The 11,901-nt window shown below is 28.0% G+C and overlaps 1 long non-coding RNA gene across 1 annotated transcript; it reads left to right on the top strand.

Moving 5' to 3' along the window:
- Positions 1-3,575: 3,575 nt before the first annotated feature.
- Positions 3,576-10,587, top strand: LOC111639985. The gene is made up of 3 exons (XR_002759192.1): positions 3,576-3,836; positions 6,429-6,698; positions 10,542-10,587. It is a non-coding gene; the product is annotated as an uncharacterized LOC111639985 (long non-coding RNA).
- Positions 10,588-11,901: the final 1,314 nt, after the last annotated feature.

Here is an 11,901-nt window from a genome sequence, read left to right as displayed (position 1 = left end):
TTTTTAAAAAAATAATTAAAACGAGTTTAATTCTAATTGATTAAAAGTGACAAAAAGAGGAATCGCTTAACATTTTCAAAACAAGATTATTACAAGTCTGCATTTCTATTGGATTTTCTAATAAAATTTTTAACGGAAGGAAAAAACGCATTTTTCTTGTTCTGGTCTCTATGGGAAGATAGTTGAATCATTTTAATTACTCTGTTCTATCTTCTCTATCGTTTAAAGTAGCTAACAAATGAACTGAACTTAATAACATGAAGCAGTAATTAACTGAATTATTCATTGCATGTAAATTTTGTAGATGTGTGCAAAGAACCGCCTCTTCTGTGACATGAATAGATGCCAAGACACCTTTCTTTGACAAAAGATGTAGATATATAATCCCAATATGTAATTTTATTTCGAAATTAGAAATTTAGTTAATATTTCTAAATCTTTAAATAATTACTAGAGTTTTTGTGCCATAAATTAGATACAACTATCACTTGATCAAAGATTTATTACGATCTTTTAACACTTAATCTTTTACCCACAGAAAAAAAACCCTGTCAGTGGGTAATACGGTAATGTTTTGTATTTCTTTTACTATCCTTAGGGAAGTCGTTGACATATTACGTGATGAATAAATGCTTACTTAAAAAGCTGCGTATAAAAATATTTTTGTGACTTATTTAAAAAATTCTTTAGATATTGATATGAAATTTATAAGCCCTACAACGAAGAAAAGCGTAATAATAAGGAAATAAAGGCATTTAAACTTAAAGTGCAATTTATAGAAACATCATTTAGTTTACAATATCTATTCATTCGCCATTTACGCTGCTTAGCAAATGGTGGTAATACTATCATTGTTGACAATGAGGAAGCACCGCCAGACAATCATGCCTGCTGGATGCCATTATGACTCTCCTGAGAAATCGTTGCTATGGGAACAACGTTGTATGAGATGTGTACTGTATCTAGGATAGTAGATTATATAGGATTGATGTAAACAATAAAATATAAAAAAAAACTGTACCGTTCAGACTTTAAAATTTCAATATAAAATAAAACTTACTGTATGATATCGAATAAACATATCATTTTTTGCATCTTTAAAATTTGTTTATTTATAATTAAACTAAATTCAATTAGATGTTTTGTCATAACAAATATCTAATAAATATCTGTAAATAAAATAATAGCAAGCTTATATACAGACTTTAAATTTATATTAATATATTTTCACCTTCGTATAATTTGATTAGATCTGCCATGTGATAATAATTTATTCTGTGTTTTTAATAAGCTTTTAAAATATTAATGGAAGGCACGTCAATGTAAAGATATGACATGAAGCAGGTCGTTAAAAAATTAAGTTATAAAACAAATAAATCATGAAAATTAAATTATTTAATAATTGAAGATATGGTTTATTATTTAAAATTTAATTAAGATAAAAGTACTGATTTAAGAATTGATTCTTTTGATTTTAAAAATAAAACTTCGAATCCCTTTTTCTTACTCGTATCATCAGGATAAATTGGCAATTTATAGTGTCTTTTGTGTCTGCGACTACCACTATAATGCTCTTTTTTTTTCTTTTTCTTTTTTTTTTTTAATTTTCAACTAAATCACACAACTCACTGACCATGTACAAAACTGAACAAAACCTTCTTTCCGACTAAATTAAAGAGAATAGTAAATAATTAGTCTCTTTCCCTTTTATAACTTATTATTCTCTTTAAATAGGTGACATACGTTCTTTGTTGAAATGTCTATCATCGTATTCACCAATCAGGGTTGGTACTTCTACGTCACTTGCAATACAGCTAAGCACAATGTCATTTCTAACAAAAGCCGAGTTCTTTTCACTAGTCTTTTTCTAGGTAAATCACCTGTCATAATTTCATAAAGACCTTTTTCTTAATTTATAAAACTTCAAATTTATTTTATACGAATGTATTCTATAAGAAAATTTTCTATTTATTTCATAATTATTTGTTATGACAATTCTCTTGATAAAACTAGTTATTTTTAGTGAAACATGCCAAACTAACTATTTATAATTTATCTAAAAGTAACTTTTAGATAAATTATAAATAATAAAAATAACACTTTTAACAAACTATAATTTATATAATATGATTTGTATATCCGTCACGCTACTTAACCGTGAAAAATTAACTATTTAAAAAAATGCGAATTAATGTAATCATATATTTTTCTATTAATTTATTAAAGCGTTTAATATAATTGATACGCTATTATTAAAAAAGTGGAAAAGAAAATTAAATTATCAATTAAAAATGTATGCATTCTCTTGACAAACTATAAATTTTTATCTTGTAATTAAATGTAATTAAATAGATTAGTACAAGAATTTTTGTACCTGAATTTTAAAGGAAAAAAATTGTGATTAGGCATCAGGTTGCTAAGTGGCTTAATATGGGAAGCCTAAAAGACAATTAGTCCCAGCTATGGAACGTTAAGTAGCAGAGCTGACGTATTCAGCTCCACCTCTCCTCTGTTTCCAAGTCAGCTGAAACATACGATGACAAATCGGTTGAGTTCCCCTGGAAAGAGGCTTTCCATCGCGACCTTATTCCGTTCCCTACTTGCTTATAAATCATTGGGGTATCCCACACGGTTAAGGAAGGCGGGGGCGGAAGTCAGACGAACAAAACTAAGAATTATATAAACAAAGAATATATTCATTTTGTAAAACTCATAAATCATATTCTCTTCGGAGGCTGCAGCCTGAACTGAAGATAAAAAGATAGTAATTTAACTGATACTAATCTGGGAAGAATTATTTCTTAACTATCGAATGATAGCAATACTTTTATAAACTATTGGGCTGAGTAAACCAAGGAGGAGGAAGGAAAAAAAGCGATGCTTAGCAGGTAACTGTAGAAGCTTAACCACACAACAGTTCATTGCTACTTCCATTAGCTGTTTCAGAATCACTGTGCGGAAAAATCATTTGTTACAACATACTTTTTCTTGTTTTTTTATATTGAACAAACTTTCAATTCATCTATAAAAATTTATTTTTAAATTATGAAATAAAGTTTAAATATATATTATTTATTTATTTATTTATTTATTTATAAACATATTTAATTTAATAGTTATTCTAAACTATTTAAAAAATTGAATAATTGAAAGCAGTTTTTATACAGAATTCTTGTTTTTAAAGAATTCAACAAACGCAAAACAATTTTATTTCTTTTATAGAGAGAGAAACGTACTGAATCTAAAAATAGCGAATAAAAAAAATGAGCAAATGTTAGATATATATTATTATTATCACGGTGCTGTATAATATGCAAGCAGCTTCATACATTTTCACAAACTCTGACTTTCTATACCGATCACATCACTTTGGAGTAACAAACAACCCACTCGAAATAAATTGCTATGCATTAAGTATTGCATGTAGTCCAATGCCGTTTCGTTCCCGTGTCGTATTTGTTATTCATGCAGGTTGGTGTTACAATGCCTATACATTGGTGTTACAATGCCCTTCCGTTTCTATAGCAACCTTTTCCACGATGTCCTATATCTAATTCCGAAAGGAAAAAGACCTTCATTGCTTTATGATGATACAAGATTCCAATCTTGTAGACTTATTTTCAAGCTCACGTTTCTTTTCATTAGTAATTTAAATGTCAGAAAATTCAAATCTTTAAAAACTTTATTTTCAGCATAATTTAAGAGAGAGAGAGGAGCAAGTTATGGGGATCAGCTTGTATTTTACAACTCGCTCAAATTACTCGAGTTTATGAACTTAATTAAAGTCGAGAAAGAAGTAAAGAGAGGAAAAAAAAATTAAAATTCATATAATTCTTGTAAGTGTTCCAAATTAAAATATTCTTGGAAAATTAATATCAATATATTTTATAAATTTATTTATGAATAATATTAAAATAAACAATTCATAATCATAAAAATACAAGAAATTTAATATTTAACGATTAACAAAATAAATAATTCTTTGATTTAATTCTCGGAGGAGAAGTTAAATTAAGCAATTTATCTCTAACAGATTCAATTAACAAAAGAATTCTCAAAGAGACTGTTTTACACGTAGAACTGTAATTATTCATACATAATATACCATTTTAAATCTAATTCATTTAAAATTGACACGATGTTCCTTGTCGATTGAAAAATAAGGTGAAAAAAATCTTATTTAAATGTAGTTAAATTACATAATTTTATGCAATGTAAAAAGCACGAATTATTTTGTTTTTAATAATTTAAATTTTCTTTTAAAATAAGTTTATTTTTTAAAAAGAAAATCAGTATCTTTCTTGTTTCAGAAATGTAGCAAATGGAATGGTTTGGATTATTTATACAAAACATTAAAAAATAAATAAATAAATAATGTTAAATTTAAAATTGTTTGTCTGTTACTTTGATAGAACGAATTGAAATACAACTAATGCCCCCTATTAAGGTGGAAACTTTTGGATTTTATAATAGAAGGAAAGAAAAAATATTTTTTCTTTAAGCTTTAAGTAATTCCAAAAAAAATATAGAAATTCTTTGTCTGAAGAGGTTTGTGTGAGAGAAGCCACACATGGCAATGTTTCGATTGAAGAATTTCTTGGTATCGACGTCGACTTTTTTCTTACAGCAAACAGAAGAAAAGGTGTTACGTCATAGTTGACGTCACAGCTTGAGACGTACGATCGATTAGACACGTGACCGAAGAAATGGTGCATGTAGCATGAAGATATGTTGAAACGAAAGGCAAAGTTCAACACTCGTTTTCTCTGTACAAAACACGATGTATGGTAATGTGTACTGCTTTCGGTGTTTTGAGTATTCGATTTTTTCAAATCGTCTTTTTTCTAAAATGGAGTTTTGTGTTTTTTGTTATAAAAAGAGGAGAAAAAGATTTAAGTTGGTTTGCCTTCAAAAATGCAATTTCAAAGAACCTATTTATTCCTCTATCAATTTTTCAGTTGGGTGGATTTAACATGACAAAATTCAGATATAAGTTTATAGTCAAATAAATTAAAATGCTTACTAGTAAAAACAGGATTGGAACGAATTAAGATGTGAACTTGGAATTATAGAAAAATTGATAATTTCAAAAACCTATTATTTTGTTTGGAAGAAAAAATAATGCTAAGTAAGATTAAAGAATTAAAGTAAAATAACTGTAACTAAGTTATATTTATAAGTGACGATTCTGCGGAGAGTTCATTATGATTAAACATGAAAGCACTAATTGAACACACTGTCAAATTTTAAATATTTAACGTTCTTTAAATAAACGAAACAATGCCGCAATCAATATAATTAAAATATATATTAAATATGAAGCTTTAATTTAAAAGAAAATACATTTCATTTTAAACAGAATTAGAATCCATATCGACAATGTTAATCGAGCTTTGTAAAGATATATTCAGGGAGAAGCATCGGAATCTTCACCTCTTCTAGTCAATCGATTTTTGAATATTTGTTACATTATTATATTTGTATTTGTACACGAAAATGGAATCTTCCACAATTCCAAAATTTGCTTCTACCAATGCCAATGACCGACGACTCAGTCTATTTTTACAGACTATCGATATTTAAATCTTATTTTAAAAGTTCTAAAATTCTAAATTAAATACAAATAATTCAAAATATGTAAATATATTTTACATTATTTACAGGAAATTCGTACTTAATTTGTTCAGTATGAATCTGTTTCTTTGTATAAGTTACATACATAAAGGGGAGACTCGTAAGGAAAAAGGATGCTCGGCTCTATTTTCATATGAATTATGAATAATCAGTAGATGAATCCATATTAAAATATGGTTTAGAGTTCGTGTTTTAATAGGAATAAAGATTTTTATACACAAGCATACAGGAAGGAAAGAAAAAACATAGGCATTTTTCTGTTTTGACTTTTGATTCTTGCTCTGGATAATTGTAATATTCATAGTAAGCCTATAGGATTTATGATTTTTGATAAAACAATTAATATTAATAAGTTAACCAGTTAAGTTTAGTTTTAATTAAACAGATTTATACCATTTTTTTCTAGGAAATAACTAGGCTACATGTATATAATTCTGTTATAAAACTCAGAATATAAAATTGTAACTATATATAGTATACTTAATTTATTAAAATTAAATATAAGTTCAGATTTAATGATTCTTATAAGTAACCGAATTATAATTAATAAAGTATAATGTAATTAGTTTAAAATAAAACTGATTAATTGGTATTTAAAAAAAAAATTAGAAAAAATGGACATTTATTAAATCGTCGACAAGGAAAATATATAAGGAGAAACAATCGGAAAAATAAAATCGTTTAACATTTAAATCAGTAGATCTTATAAATATATGTATGAAGACGATTTTAGTTTTAATAGATGTTTCTAACCGAACTTATTTTGTTGTTTTTTTTCTTTTTTCATTCTTTAGAGTACTGCTACTGTGACAGTGTGTCAGGAGGTTTTGTAACAGTTTGTGAACCAAGAAGAAACAGAGAGTAGGGATTTGCCACGCGAATCTCGACAATCCTACTCTTTAGGGCTTCAAAAAGGAACTGTAGAATATTTGCCGGCCTGACGGGAGTGATTTAAAGGATAGAAACAGTGTTTACTTTCGTCTTTGTCCACGGCAAATGTCTACAAAACTAAGAAAAAATAATAAAAATGGAATTGTAGATGGAAATATATCATACGTTCCCAGGTGCGTTTATTCCAGAATATTTTCTCTTCTTAATGTTTATATTTTTCTTCGTACTTTTCATTTAATTTATAGTCATATTTAAATTTCAGCAACAGATGGCGCCAAGTGAGACAAAAATATTTAATTTACAAATGAAAATTTATATAAACTAATTAATAGTACCAATACATAAAAACAGTGGCCTACTAGGTTTACGTTTTTACACGCAAAACCTAAAAATAATTCCGAATGTTGCTGTGTTAGCGAACAGCTGTGCAGGGAAAAACAGGGCAAAATATTAAAGAGATCACCAAAAACAAAGTTATAAATTTTTAGAAAGAATCAATATGAAACCCAAATGGAAAGATAGAAGATGAAATTTTATAAAAATTCAAATTTCAGATTAATGATAATGTGATATGAATTTTAAACGTGATTGGCTTAAATTTTTCCATTGCATTTTTTCATAAAAACTTCATCTATTATGCAACAACAACAACAACAAGAAAAATCTTGTAGGAAAAACAGAGGAAGAAAAAAATTCAACAAATTGATTTCTCTGGAGTTGTAAAGTTGAAAATATATTTAGAATCATGAAACAAAATCTCTTCTACTAAAAATCTTTTTAAAAAAATTCAGAAAACACGTGAATGACAAGAGGAAAAAAAGCATACTGAATATATATTTGCATCCAAGAGGAAGATTAATAGCTGACAACTTTATTACTTCAAAAGGAATCATCTTTTCTTATAGAAATTTCACGCTGATTTTTATCTCACTTTTATAATAAAAATAAGTTCATTTTTAGAAATAAATGACTATTTCATAATTAAAAATATCTTAATAAGTTATATATAAATAAAAAGACCGAAAAAGTAAAAAATTACGACAGTAAGTCTAATGCATATAGACTATCATTGCAAACTTTAAACAATGAAAGGATTTACAAATGTTTAAAACATTATTGACTGGTATATTAATACACAAATGAATACGTGGAATGTTCTAGTTGCCTCAGGGTAGCGAAAAGTAGTAATAAAAACATTATAAGGGGAAAAACGACATCCGTTCTTGGAACAATAGGCTCAGAACAAAGGACATCTGTGATTTAAACAAACCTTAGAACGCTAACGAAGAACACTCCCCCCGTTCTATTCTTAGATTAAACTCTAACAGATAAAAACTTTTTTGTTATAGGAGTTTAAATTTAGTACGATGTAATGAAGCGAAAATTCGTTAGCTATATATCTTTTCAAAAATAGGTTCGCTACTGAAAGATAAGTCCACTGTACTAATGAAAGCGTAAATGCTTTTTTCTTATAACAAATTACACGAGAAAGTTTATAATTAATAAACACGATAAAGTGGCATCATACACAGATTATTTTATTTTATTTTTTCAGCATCTAAGTACATTTTTCAAACTAAATATATATTCATCTGTGTGTGTTTTTATGACTCTAGTAAATTGTAAAATAACACGAAATTTTACAGAAATGGAATGTTTACTTGTGTTTAAAAAATGCACATTTTTAAATTCTTCAACAGTACTAATCTAAATAGCGCTATAGACCGAAATGGAATCGATAAGCCTATGTAACTATATGTATATAGTTCCTTTTAAATGTGGAATTTTATTACCGGAAATACCAATCTCTTCGAAATTCTTGTGTAAATCGGCAGCTTTCCAATATTGGATGTGAATGACTTCAAATAGAGAACTGGCGCAGAGGCGATATATCAGAATGTACATTCGCTAACTGACAGTTCTTTCGCTTTAATTCTATCTTGAATTCTAAAATCTTGTCTATCGTGTTACCGGATCAATCGCCTACGAGTGCGTACCTAAAAATCATAGTTTTGGGCAATATTTTCCTTCAAAAATGCCATCTATCCTTTTGTATGCCGCTATTCTTCTCAGACGCTACACAACTCTTCCGGGAAGAGAATTGTGAATCGACTGCGAGTCGTGAATAGCTTCAGATGTTTCTGTGAATATTTTCCTTTTCCTTGGGTGTCTTTTTTTCTGGTTGTGGGATGCTTATTTGCTAGCGTCACATGGGACATAAAGGAGTTCCGAAGGCTTTTTAGGAAAAGACCTGAATGATATCTATCTATCCAGAATGATATCGACTTGTGAGATTCGATGCTTTTCGCTGTTTGAAAGATCTTTTTCTGGATATGATAAGATTTTCGGATTTCACCCACTTCAATTTTTCATTTTTTCTGTTTTTATTAAAGCTGAAAAAAGGATAGAGAGACAGATCCTCGAGTGATTGAAAAGCATTGCTAGACGGCTTTGAGGGAATATGTCTCCATTTATTAGCTACAACGTAAATTGCTTTTCAATACATCTCAAAAGGTTTCTAAACTTTGATACTGCACCTGTACATTTGTTAAATTATTCACTTTAATCATACGCTAAACAGAATCACGAATTCATAACATCAATCCCGACCTTTATCCGTAATTATTTCCCGAAAATTACAGCAGAATTAAATTTTCTAATAATCTAAAATTAAATTCCGAACATTTTGAGGATTTAAACATAGTTCCGCATATAGAAACATTTAATTCCATTTACTGCAATGTATATGATATACTGTATAATAATTTACAAACTTTAAATTCTTTCAAAACTTAAATCCTTTTATACAAAGTTGAAATCGGATATAGCTCATTTAATTTTATCTTACGTTATATTGCATTCAAATGGAAAAAATTTGTAAGATTAAAAATAAATAAATTGAATCAAGTAGTTAGTATTAAAAAAAAAAAGTGTTAGAACTCAATCCAGTAGCAACTGCAATGCATCTCTTCAGCGACAGGGTGACAGGTGCGACCACATCGGTCAGCATTACAAATTAATAATTATAGTTACTACTGTTACAGTGCGCTATTTGGTCCACCCTCTTTCTATCGTCGGAAGGTAACTGTGGGAGGAGTAAAACTTACCTGACAGCCGTATTCTTAACAAAGCTGAAGAGGGAAGTAAGATAACCCCCATCGTGCAAGTGACAAAGTCTGGCACACTCCCCACTCCAAGGGAGTCAACCAACCCTGCCTGCCACTGCTTTTGACAAATGGGTCTCATATCTAAACTTTATATTACAGCTCTTAAACCATAAACGAACCAATTAGGAGCACATTGATTCTATTCCGTTCTGCTACTGTGGGTTGGGTTAAAGATATAATTCTTCTATTATCAATATCGTTAAGTAACTTACATCTTTGTTTACCTGTCCACACCCTTCGTCTTTTTATTAATTATGAAATTTTTTAAAATAAAAGCTAAATGTAAAAACCACATCATATTAATTTATTAAATATAGAATAAAAACTAAATACAAGAAAATAAAGTGGCAGGTAATCATCATATTGACTAAAGACGTTATGGGCTTAATTCAATCAGGTTAGTGGTGATGCATTGAGGCAGTCTATTCAGCAAGCTATATAGTCACCGAGAGGTGGCAGCGGGGAGCCTTTGAGGTTTCTCTTTGCCTAATCCCAAGGGATCTGCTTCCTTTAGCGACTAGACAAATCTACTCCTAGACCACTTCATTGATTTTATTTGTCCAATTTGAAATATAGAATTACTTATGGTTCCAGTGGCATGCTCAAAATGGTAAAGTGCAAATTTATTCTTCTCTACTTCTTATCATATTTTATTATTATTATTACACTCAAATAGTGCTAATTAAAACAATTTAAATGAAAATAATTATATACTTATATATACATACATATGTATAATTATTTATTGATAGAAATTATTTGCAATGTTATTATTATTTAAAAATTCTTTTTAGCTTATTATATAAAAGAAAACGTTTATATAAGATTCTTTCTTTTTTCTTTTTACAGAGTTATTACGACACGTTATATTGAATAAATACTGTATTCAAAAGAAGTATATCATAAAATATGGATAAAACTGGTATTTATGCTAATTTAATTCACTAAAAAATATAGCCTATAAGAAATTATCGGAGATAATTTAATTGATAAATATTCCACTTATCCATTATTTTCTTTAATAAAATATGTTATTTTTCTTCTACAAAATATGGGTTAATGAAATCTTTTTTGATTAAAAACACGATGAATCAGTAGATAACGTGAGAGAGTTAAAAAAAAAAAATTAATTTAGAAAATAGCACGTAAAGTATACCATAAAGAAAGTTAAGACAGAACAAAAGAGAGTAAATTTGTTGTAAGAGAGCAAAATAAGAAAACTATAAATAGTAATAAGTAGAGAAAATATATGTATATGATTAACTTAAAAAAAAGAAATACTAGTTTTATTCGACGTTAAAATTACGCATACTTAAATAGGTTATAATAAAAATAGAATTTAAAATTAGACTAGATAGGTCAATAATATTTCAATCTTTCGTTTACTTTTTTATTCGTATAATTTATACGTTTACATATATTATTACAGATTACAATTTGCATTATTTTATATAATTCTATTAGAATAATTTTTTATAAGAGAAATGTCATGCAAAATAAAAGTAATGTAGAAAGGATTATCTGCTTTACAATAAATTTATGAAGGAAAAATTCAATTCATAATTCCAGTATGTAAATATATAAGCTTTTTAATTAAATAGCTAAATATAAAGAAAATTTATTAGTCTGATTTTTATGTAGTTTATACGTATAAATAATAAATTTTTACTCAATGTTTCGAGATCAGGCAATATAAAAATAATAACTAAATTACATTAACTGTTAAATTATCATTACTTCTACTATATATAAAATGTTAAAATAAACATATTTTAACTTTTAAATTCTTGATCTAAAATTATGTTATCTTGCATAGAAACTATTAATAAAATGACTGGAATCCAAGTTGTTAAGATTTTATTTTAAATTTGCCTATAATCCTATACAAAAACAAAATCGAAAGAAGATAAAATATAAAAAGTAATGATAAAATGGAGGCTATTTTGTAAATGTCCGACACAAATTCAAGCGTGTTTATTTCGAGATGGACTTGGCAGGTGAAGAGGAAAGTCGAGGCGATGAAATGACAGAGGTGACAAATGGCTGCAGTGTACAAGCGGTCGTGGAGTTTGTCAACGTCTGTTTGTGAGTAATACTCAGGATCAGGCGGTCCTGGCCATGCTAAGATCCGGGCAATTCTTTCTTAATAATCCTTAAAGATGGGTAATTGAGTTTCGCATGGGTAGCTGCTTCGTTTTATCTATTACAG

The sequence above is a fragment of the Centruroides sculpturatus genome, unplaced genomic scaffold (genome assembly GCF_000671375.1).
Source record: "Centruroides sculpturatus isolate CEXI.00-Female unplaced genomic scaffold, Cexi_2.0 scaffold1441, whole genome shotgun sequence".
Taxonomy (NCBI): Eukaryota; Metazoa; Arthropoda; class Arachnida; order Scorpiones; family Buthidae; genus Centruroides; species Centruroides sculpturatus.
The sequence above is the reverse complement of the archived record's forward strand: the minus strand, read 5'-3'. Positions and strand labels throughout refer to the sequence as shown.